This window comes from Nicotiana tabacum, chromosome 12 (genome assembly GCF_000715075.1).
Source record: "Nicotiana tabacum cultivar K326 chromosome 12, ASM71507v2, whole genome shotgun sequence".
Taxonomy (NCBI): domain Eukaryota; kingdom Viridiplantae; phylum Streptophyta; class Magnoliopsida; order Solanales; family Solanaceae; genus Nicotiana; species Nicotiana tabacum.
This window is the reverse complement of record NC_134091.1, coordinates 102,925,860-102,936,920: the sequence shown is the minus strand read 5'-3', so window position 1 is coordinate 102,936,920 and position 11,061 is coordinate 102,925,860.

Genomic DNA, 11,061 nt, shown 5'->3' with positions numbered 1-11,061 from the left:
GCGAGGTGAACTGCGTACCTCGATCTAGAATAATAGACACGGGCACACCGTGAAGACGGACGATCTCGCGGATATAAATCTCTACCAACAGCTCCGAAGAATAGGTAACTGCCAAAGGAATGAAGTGCGCTGACTTAGTCAGCCTATCCACAATGACCCAAACTGCGTCGAACTTCCTCTGAGTCTGTGGGAGTCCAACAACGAAATTCATAGTGATACGCTCTCACTTCCACTCAGGAATCTCTATCTTTTGAAGCAAACCACTAGGTCTCTGATGCTCATACTTCACTTGCTGATAATTCAGGCACCGAACTACATAAGCAACTATATCCTTCTTCATCCTCCTCCACCAATAATGTTGCCGCAAGTCCTAATACATCTTGGCAACACCCGGGTGAATAGAATACCGGGAACTGTGGGCCTCCTCAAGAATCATCTCACGAAGTCCATCCACATTAGGCACACAAATACGACCCTACATCCTCAAAACTCCATCATCTCCAACTGTAACCTGCTTGGCATCACCGTGCTACACCGTGTCCCTAAGGACAAGCAAATGAGGGTCATCATACTGTCGCTCCCTGATACGCTCAAACAACAAAGACCGAGCGACTGTACAAGCTAGAATATGACTGGGCTCAGAAACATCCAACCTCACGAACTGATTGGCCAAAGCCTGAACATCTAATGCAAGCGACCTCTCACCGACTAGAATGAACGCAAGGCTGCCTATACTCACTACCTTCCTACTCAATGTGTCGGCCACCGCATTGGCCTTCCCAGGATGGTACAAGATGGTGATATCATAGTCTTTCAATAGCTCCAACCACCTCCTCTGCCTCAAATTGAGATCCTTTTGCTTGAACAAATACTGAAGGCTCCGATGATCCGTGAAAACCTCACACGACACGCCATAAAGATAGTGCCTCCAAATCTTCAGCGCATGAACAATGGCTGCTAACTCTAAATCATGGTCAGGGTAATTCTTCTCATGAACATTCAACTGCCGCGATGTAGATGCAATCACCCTGCCCTCGTACATCAATACTGCACCGAGACCAACACGGGAAGCAACACAATATACCATGTAAGATCCTGAACCTGTGGGCAACACCAACACCGCCGTTGTAATCAAAGACGTATTGAGCTTATGAAAGCTCGCCTCGCACTCGTCCGACCATTTGAACCGGGCACCCTTCTGGGCCAACCTTGTCAACGGGGCTGCTATAGATGAAAACCCCTCCACAAATCGACGGTAATAACCCACCAAACCCAAAAAGCTCTTGATCTCCGTGGCTGAAGTGGGTGTAGGCCAGTTCTAAATTGTCTCAATCTTCTTAGGATCTACCTGAATGCCCTCTGCTGATACGACGTGCCCCAAGAACGCGACCGAATTCAACCAAAACTCGAACTTCGAAAACTTGGCATATAACTGGCTGTCTCTCAGAGTCTGAAGCACAGCTCTAAGATGCTGCTCATGCTTCTCTCGGCTGCGGGAGTAGATCAAGATATCGTCAATAAACACAATCATAAAGGAGTCCAAATAAGGCTTGAACACCCGGTTCATCAAATCCGTGAATGCTGCTGGGGCATTTGTCAACCCAAAAGACATCACTAGAAACTCATAATGCTCGTACCGAGTCAGAAAAGCTGTCTTAGGGACATCGGATGCCCTAATCCTCAATTGATGGTAGCCGAACCTCAAATCAATCTTCAAAAGCACCTTGGCACCCTGAAGCTGATCAAATAAATCATCAATCCTCGGCAATGGTTATTTGTTCTTGATAGTACCCTTGTTCAACTGCCGGTAATCTATGCACATCCTCATCGATCCATCCTTCTTCTTCACAAACAACACTGGTGCACCCAGGGCGAGACACTAGGTCTAATGAAACCCTTATCAAGCAAATCCTGTAACTGTTCCTTCAATTCTTTCAACTCTGGCGGGGCCATACGGTATGGCGGAATGGGAATGGGCTGAGTGCCCGAAGCCAAATCAATACATAAGTCAATATCCCTGTCGGGTAGCATCCCCGGCAGGTCTGCAGGAAATACCTCTGGAAACTCACAAACAACTAGTACGGAATCCATGGAAGGAACCTCTACACTAGAATCACGAACATAAGCCAAATAAGCCAAACACCCCTTCTCGACCATATGTTGAGCCTTCATATAAGAGATAACCCTGCTGGTGGAATGGCCAGGAGTCCCTCTCCACTCTAATCGAGACAACCCCGACAAGGCTAAGGTCACAGTCTTGGCGTGACAATCCAATATAGCGTGCTAAGGTGACAGCCAATCCATACCCAAAATGACATCGAAATCAACCATATCGAGAAGTAGAAGGTCTACACTAGTCTCAAGACTCCCAATGGTGACTACACATGAATGATAAATGCGGTCTACAATAATAGAATCTCCCACAGGTGTGGACACATATACAAGAGCACTCAAAGAATCACGAGGCACAACCAAATATGAAGCAAAATAGGATGACACGTAGGAATAAGTAGAACTCGGATCAAATAGAACTGAAGCATCTCTACTGCAAACTGAAACAGTACCTGTGATAACAACGTCAGATGACTCAGCCTCAGGCCTGGCTGGATAAGCATAACACCGGGGCTGGGCCCTATTACCCTGAACTATGTACCTGGGACGGCCTCTAGCTGGCTGGCCTCCACCTCTAATGGCCTGACCTCCACCTCTAACAGTCTGGCCTCTACCTCTGGATACCTGACCCCTATCTCTAGCTGGCTGAGCAGGCCATGCAGCAGTTGGTGATGGAACCATGGCACAAGAACCCTGATGCTGTGAGCCGCCCGATGCCCGAGGGCAAAATCTAGCAATATGCCTTGGATCACCACAAGTATAACATGACCCCGGTTGCTTTGACTGCTGACCCTAAAACTGACCTTTCCGACCTGAGTGACCACCCTGAAAACTCTGGAGCGGAGGTGCACTAATAAGAGTTGGTGGTGCACTGTAGGCTAGTTGGTCGGGATAAGGCATATGAGGGCCACGACCACCTGAGGCACCGTGGGATGCCTGGAGTGCTGAATGAAACGGCCTAGGAGGATGGCCTCTACCAAAAGTACCCATGCCTCCATATGAGGCACCGCTGAACCCCCCGGAATGACGTGGTCTCTTATCAGACCCCCGACCTCCCTGAGCAAGAACCATCTCGACTCACCTGACAACATTGGCAGCCGCCTGAAAAGAAATCTCTCTTCCAGTCTTCTTAGCCATCTGCAATCTGATAGGCTGAGCGAGTCCGTCAATAAACCTCCTCACCTTTTCTCTTTCGGTAGGAAGCAGGAGAAGAGCATGACGGGCCAAATCCACAAAACGGGTCTCATATTGAATAATAGTCATACTGTCCTGCTGGAGATGCTCGAACTGACGACGATGCTCCTCTCTCAATGTGATAGGAAGAAACTTCTCTAAGAAGAGATGAGAGAACTGGTCCCAAGTAAGAGCAGGCGACCCAGCTGGTCTGGTTAGCAAATAATCCCTCTACCATTTCTTGGCGGAACCAATCATCTGAAATGCAGCAAAATCGACCCCATTGGTCTCCATTATACCCATGTTCTATAGCACCTCATGACAGCTGTCAAGATACTCTTGGGATCCTCTGAAGGAGCACCATTGAAGTGAACCGGGAAGACCTTGGTAAACCTGTCCAATCTCCATAAAGCCTCAGAAGACATAACTGACCCATCACCGGTCTGTGCCGCAACAATCGGCTGAACTACTCCGACTGGATGAGCAGCTGGAGTCTGATATTGGGGAGCCATCTTCTGCGGAGTATGAGTAGTAGGAGTCTGGGCTCCTCCTCCAGCCTAAGAGACGGCTGGTTCCATGGGAAATGCGCCAGTCTGGGTCACACTCTCCATAAAGCCTACCAAACGGACCAAAGCATCCGAAGCACTGAGGTGGCAATGAACCCCTCCGGGACCTGAGCTGGTCCGACAGGCACAGTCTGGGCTGGAACCTCCTCATCAAACTCTACCTGAGGCTCCACCGCTGGTGCTGCTGCTCGAGCTCTGGGCTGAGCTCTGCCACTACCTTGGCCTCCGGCACGGCCTCAACCTCTGCCCATCGTAGGAGCTGCCACTGGAGGCTTTGGCTGTTGCGGTACGTGTTCTCGCCATCTGCGAGAGAATAAGAGTAGAAGAGTTTAATCAATATTGAAAAAACAAAATTGCACGACAGAGAAGAATAGAAGTGAAATTTGTTCCTAAACTTCACAGCCTCTGGGAGATAAGTACAGACGTCTCCGTACCGATCCCCCAGACTCTACTAAGCTCGCTCGTTAATTGTGAGACCTAGGCAACCTAGTGCTCTGATACCAACTTATCACGACCCGAAATCCCCCGTCCCGGTCGGGACCGTGATGGCGCCTAACATCCCACTTGCTAAGCAAGCCGACGTTAAAGTATTATGAAGTCAACTCTTATAAATTGCAGTAATTAACAGTAATTAAGCTATAACGAGTGAGGAGTATTATAACAACTTCATCATTTACCACTTCTCGGATCTGGTGTCACAATTCACGAGCATTCTAGAATTTACTACAAGTAATATTCTGAGAGAAGTACAACTGTTTGAATGAAAGACACAGTAAAATAGAAAAGATAGACGGGGACTTCAAGGTATGTGAATACCGACATATCTACTTTGAGTCTCCGGATAGCGGGTCCAACAACTAAACTCTCGATCAACCCGAGCCGGTACCAAAATCTGCACAGAAAGTGCAGAGTGCAGTATCAGTACAACCGACCCTATGTACTGGTAAGTTTCGAGCCTAACCTCGATGAAGTAGTGACGGGGCTATGACAAGACACCCACATAATAAATATGTGCAGATAACAGTATATGTACAAGAAAACAACAATAACAGCTAAACATGTACTATTGGGAGGGGACATGCTAAAGGGGGGAAATAGGATATAAGAGATACAGCGGAAATGATAACCAAAACAGTCAACATGCTTTTAACCAGTGGAAACAACTAAACACAATGAAGAAAATTGCACGGTATCACCCTTCGTGCATTAACTCTCATAATATAGCACGACATCACTCTTTGTGCATTAACACTTACAATATGGCATATCATCACCCTTCGTGCATTAACACTCACAATATGGCACGGCATCACCCTTCGTGCATTAACACTCAAAATATGGCACGGCATCACCCTTCGTGCATTAACACTCATGATATGGCACGACATCACACGACACCACCCCCTGTGCATTAACACTCTCCCTTACCACATATCAATGAACAAGTAATAGCAGGAGATAGAATCAACAAGAACAAGCCTTACTTCAACGATGGTTCCACAATACAAACCTCAACTTTGGAACACAAAACCCGTAAACACGATAAGTACGATCAATTTAGTAAGTAACTAGTCTAAGCATGGATAACAAGATCAAGTACGCAAGAAACTACAAGGAACAAGTTCCACCCGCATGCTTTAACCCGACAACAACGCATAAGTACTCGTCACCTCACATATACGTTGTACCCAACATCTAAACATGTAGCAAATGGACAAACAATTACTAATCCCTCAAGTCAGGGTAACCACGATACTTACCTCGCTCCAACGGCTAAACTTAAAGCTCAATCACAACTTTTCCTTTCACACAAGCCTCCGAACCGATAGAATCTAGAAAATTACCAACCAAACAATTCAATTTAAGCCTTAGGAAGGCCATTTTTTAAAAAAGTCAACAAAAGTCAACACTCGGGCCCGCTTGGTTCAAACTCGGAATTCGGACCAAAACCTGATTACCGATTCACCCCCGAGCCCGGTTATATAATTAGTTTTGGAATCCGACCTCAAATTGAGGTTTAAATCCCCAAATTACCAAATCCCTAATTTCTACCCAAAACCTCCACAATTCCACCATGAAAACCTTAGATTTTAGGTTGAAATCTTAGGAAACATAGTGAAAGATTGAAAGAAAATAGGTTAGAATCACTTACCAATGATTTGGGGAAGAAGAAGTCTTGGAAAAACTTCCTCTAAGGTTTTATGTTTTGAAAATTTGGGAAATGAACCAAAAATCCCGTTTAAGTCCTATTTCATCAGTTGCAGATGTTACATTTGCGACCTGATGCGAAGCCCGCAAATGCAAAGTCCTTCACACCTCTGCTGTCTTCGCAATTGCGAAGAATTGTTTGCAAATGCGAACTCTAGATGACCGCAAATGCGACACTATCGTCGCAAATGCGAAGGATGCCTTCCCCAGACCCACTTCGCAAATGCGAAACCTGTGTGTCCCAGCTTTTCTTCGCATTTGCGATGAGAAGCTTCACAAATGCGAACCTCTCAAAGGTTGCAAATGCGATGCTTGATCTCGCAAATGCTAGATATGAGGCCTGCAACAAGATCAATTACACCAGCAATTTCACCAAGTCCAAATTCACTCCGAAACTTATCCGAAACTCACCCTAGCCCTCAGGGCTCTAAAACAGAAGTGCACACTAGTCTAAAAATATCATATGAACTTGCTCACGCGATCAAATCACCAAAATAACAACTAAAACTACGAATTGAACACCAATCAAGTGAGATTTTTTCAAGAAAGCTTTGAAATTTCTATTTTTACCACCGGACGTCCGAATCACGTCAAACCAACTCCGTTTCTCACCAAATCTCACAGACAAGTCATAAATATGGTATTGGACCTATACCGGGTTCCGAAAATAAAATACAGACCCGTTATCCAAAAAGTCAAACTTTGGTCAAACATTTCAAATTCAATAAGTCTTTAACTTTCAAATTTCGACAAAGTCCGATATATCGGGTTAGGGACTTCCGAATACGATTCCGGGCATACGCCCAAGTCTCAAATCATGATATGGACCCACACAGACCGTCAAAACACAAATTCGGGTCCGTTTACCAAAACTTTTGACCGAAGTCAACTCAAATGAAGTTTTTAGGCAAAATTTCTCATTTTTATCAATTTTTAACATAAAAGTTTTTCCGAAAAGACGTCCGAACTGTGCACGCAAATCGAGGAAGGCTAAATCATGATTTTTAAGGCTTCGGATCACAGAATTAGGTTTCAAAATACGAGATAACCTATCGGGTCATCACACTGTTAGAAAGAATTACCGATCGTCGGGAAGAGAAGGGGAATGAATCTTTTTTTTTTTTGGGGAATAAGGTTCACAACGAGTTCAGTCTATAGTGACAAAGGAAACATTTTCGCCGGAGGGGTTTGTCTCCATGGGAAAAGTATTCACTACTGCTTACAGCGCCTTCATTCACTCGTCTTGCTACTTCGAAACTGTTCAGCGGACACGTAGAGTCAACCTACGTATTAAAATAGAAAGAGTTAAAGAAATAACTTGCATAACATAAATTAAAGAAACCAGCTACGAATATCATCAGTTGTTACCTTATCAATATCTTTTCTTAATCTTTTTAGTTGTTTTAGAATTTCTTTCTTGTCATCTATTCACATTGCCTGCTTATTGCTAGATGGAGATGGAGCATATGTCGGATGCTCGGCCTGTGTTTTAGCTTCTTCAAGGATGTATTCAACTTTGTCTGGCAAAGTCATTCTAGAAAGCTCTTCTGAGGCTTCAATCATGTTGGTGAACTGAGTGAAATAAAAATGTGAGGGACCTAGTCATCATATGTATAAAATGTGTAGATAATTTGTATTTATATTGTCTGTACAGAAGTGAAAAATATTTACCTCGATCTATGATGGTTTGATCATCCTCTCTTCCAATGCAGAAATCCATATCTTGTCCTTACTAGCTGTCCAGTTAAGTATGCGGGGGATCGAATTACCAACCCTTGTAGCTATATCAGTGTTGACTGTAGATCAACACTCATACAACCAGATTTGCATAGCGAGTGAAAAACCTCGAATGAGATAAAAATGCATAGAATGGTGTAGCTTATGCCTAACAGACTGAAGTAATTGTGTATAAGCTTCAATACCCCATGCAAAATTCGCATACTGCCCCGAGTCCACCAAATAGAACCTAAAATGGTCTATCAAACCATTATCTTTCTATAAAGGACAGAGGAAGAATTCTATCAGATAGAGAATACACAGCTTGAATGCATCCTCATCATTCACCCAACTACTGCTGGTTATAATTTGTTTCAAGTACGACTTCTTAACTTTTTCCTTGTTCGAAAAATAGCTCCTCATTATTTTACTGTCATACTTAGTTGTGTAACCAAAGTCCGTTACTTTTTTAAAATATCTAAGGCCAGTGATAAGGGCAAATTAACCCAAAGTTGAATTGTCTCTGCTGTAAAAAAAAAATGAGAACCGGATTAGTTCAATTCATACTTCATGAGAAGGTGAATTGTCTGATTTTGGATATGCATTTTGGGCATGCAAAGAAAGTGCCCAAAACATGTCTTCTTAAACAACTTAACCAATTTTCAGACAATAATACCTTGATTTGGGCAGGAACAGCAAGGTCGGATAATGTCTGGAACTTAATGATGCCATAATCAACATCATGTGGTGCAAAAAATATTCGATCCTGCACCAAAAGAAACAGTAAGTTAATAAAACATGTTTAAAGACCAAAAAAATAAAATAATAATAATAATTCTACTATACTTTAGCTACAGCTAGAAAGACATTAATACATTGCATACAAATAAGTTCCAAAATTAGTAAACATATATAACAACTGAATTACATTGAAGGTACAAATGCACTGACAGAATTATGTTTAGAGCAAGAAAGTAGAAACTAACAACTAGACATAATATATGTAATTTGTTTACAGAAAATGAAACTAACATCTATAAATAGAGCAAATAATAATCAATAAAACCAACTAAATCATGTAGTACATTCCCTAATAAAATTATTTTGAATAATATACAAGAAATCTACAATTTCCAGAAAAATATAAAAAAGTTGATAACCAACAACAAATATACACAATATAGACAAAAGTTTAACAAATACAGAAAAACAAAAAATAGGTATAGTCATGAGAATTAAATCAAATTTTGTAACTAAAAAAAGAATAAAAATTGTAAATACTAAAATTTTACCTTCTCCAATGGCTGTTGGGGGTATGTTTTTGGGAGATTTTTGAACCTTCTTCTTTTTTGAAGGTTTGACAGTAGGATAAACTTTGATTTTTATTTTATTTTTGCAGATTTCGGGATAACTTTTTCTTCGACGAAATGATCATCACGAGCAATTTCTTTGCCCTTCCGCTTTACTGATTTAGCAGATGTCGAAGCTTCACCAGTATCCCTGTCATGCTTGAGTTTTATTCGAGCTTCTTTCCTAGCTTCATGAGGGGAAAGCTTGGAGTTTGTCTCTGGTTTTGCATGTGTCGATATCTCTACTTTTTTGGGTGAATCCTGTGAGAAAACACTCATATCAAAAGTAGGGATATCACCAACATTAGCTTTTTTAGGGTTATTCTTTAGAAATCCTTTCTTCATCATCGTAAGGGAAGGAACATTTTAAGCTGTTACTAATTTCGTAGGATTTTAAGAGAGAAATCAGAAAGTTTGAGAGAGATTGTAAAAGTTTTTTGAACAAAAATGGAAGAGAGCGTTAATGGAGGGAGAGAGTATTAGAATCATAGGGGGTATGGATAGAGAAACTTGGGGGGGGGGGGGGGGGGGGAGTGGGTTATGTACGTTTGCGAGATTATAAGAGTTAATTGATTCTCATTAAATTCCTAAAATGTATATAATTGATAAATTGTATATACCTATGTAATTAAATTGAAACTTGAGTAGTGAGGGTAATAAAGTTTCAAATAATGTATATGAAGGTAAAAATTCCTTTAATATTAGGCCTTTTATTTACCCACCGCTTGAATCACGTCGCTATCCTTTCAGGCTTTAACCGATTAATGTAAGTCCAAATTCCAACATTTACAACTTGGTTATAAAAACTTAAAATATCTAAAAGCATTGATCTTGCATCATAATCTTGAGAGACAGTAATTCATGAAGAAACATCAAAATGTAGAGATATTAATGGATTGTTAAAAATTCTTAAGGCAAGAGTTGTCTTACCAATACCATCCATACCAACGATCGGGACTATATTCAGCTCTGATGTTTGTCCGATGAGTTGATCTCTTATGTTGTTGAATTCATCTTTTATCCCAACAAGAGTATTTTCATCAACTAAGATAGTACACCCTGATGAGCTAAGAGGTAAAGAAGTTGTTGCTGTCAAATTTTTGAAATGTTGATGGTCATTCTTGAACTTCAACACCTCTCATTATATGTAATTCATTTTTTTCGTTATTTGTTCCAAGTTCCAACTCATCATAAAGCATATGACAAGCAATGTTTGAATTGTTTCTGTATCATCCCACATGGATTCTTCTTAGGCATAAATCAACTGTAGTTTCTCCTTTATACACTGCATTTCTAAGTTTCTTCTCTAAAAAAGTCAACGATTTTTTATCATTGAACCGATGGCTGGCTTTTCTGAAAGCACACCCTATGACTAATTTTTGAGAATAACAAATTATAATTATACTAGACTATATATGTCCTTTCTTCGATTAGGTCAAATTAAACTTTTTCTTATCTTTGGTGTTTTCTTCTATATTTTTCTATAGTTTGACAACCTTTGTTGATTTCTGGATGTTTATTTTTCAGTTATAATATGCCAGAGGTAACACTTTAACTTGAAATTTAAATACATAAACTTTTAGAGGAAGATCTTAGATCTTGTAGTTGTAGCAACCAATCAATTTAGCCAAATACACATATGATATATGAAAGTTTTGGTTCTGGTATCGCTTCGGTTGGGATGCCAAGATCAGAAGGCGCGCGAAGATTTAGGACTAGTTTGGTAATAGATTTTGTCAAAATAAACTTGAGTTTTATTTGGCAAACACACGTTTGGCCATAGATTTTGCTTACATTTTGGCCAAATCTCAAGTCCCAAATCCCAAATCTCAAAATAGCTGGTTTTGGGCCAAAATATCACAATTATATTTTTAAAAAATTACCCCAAACTTTTGTATTTTATAAAAGAGTTCATCATTTATTATTTTGTAACGATG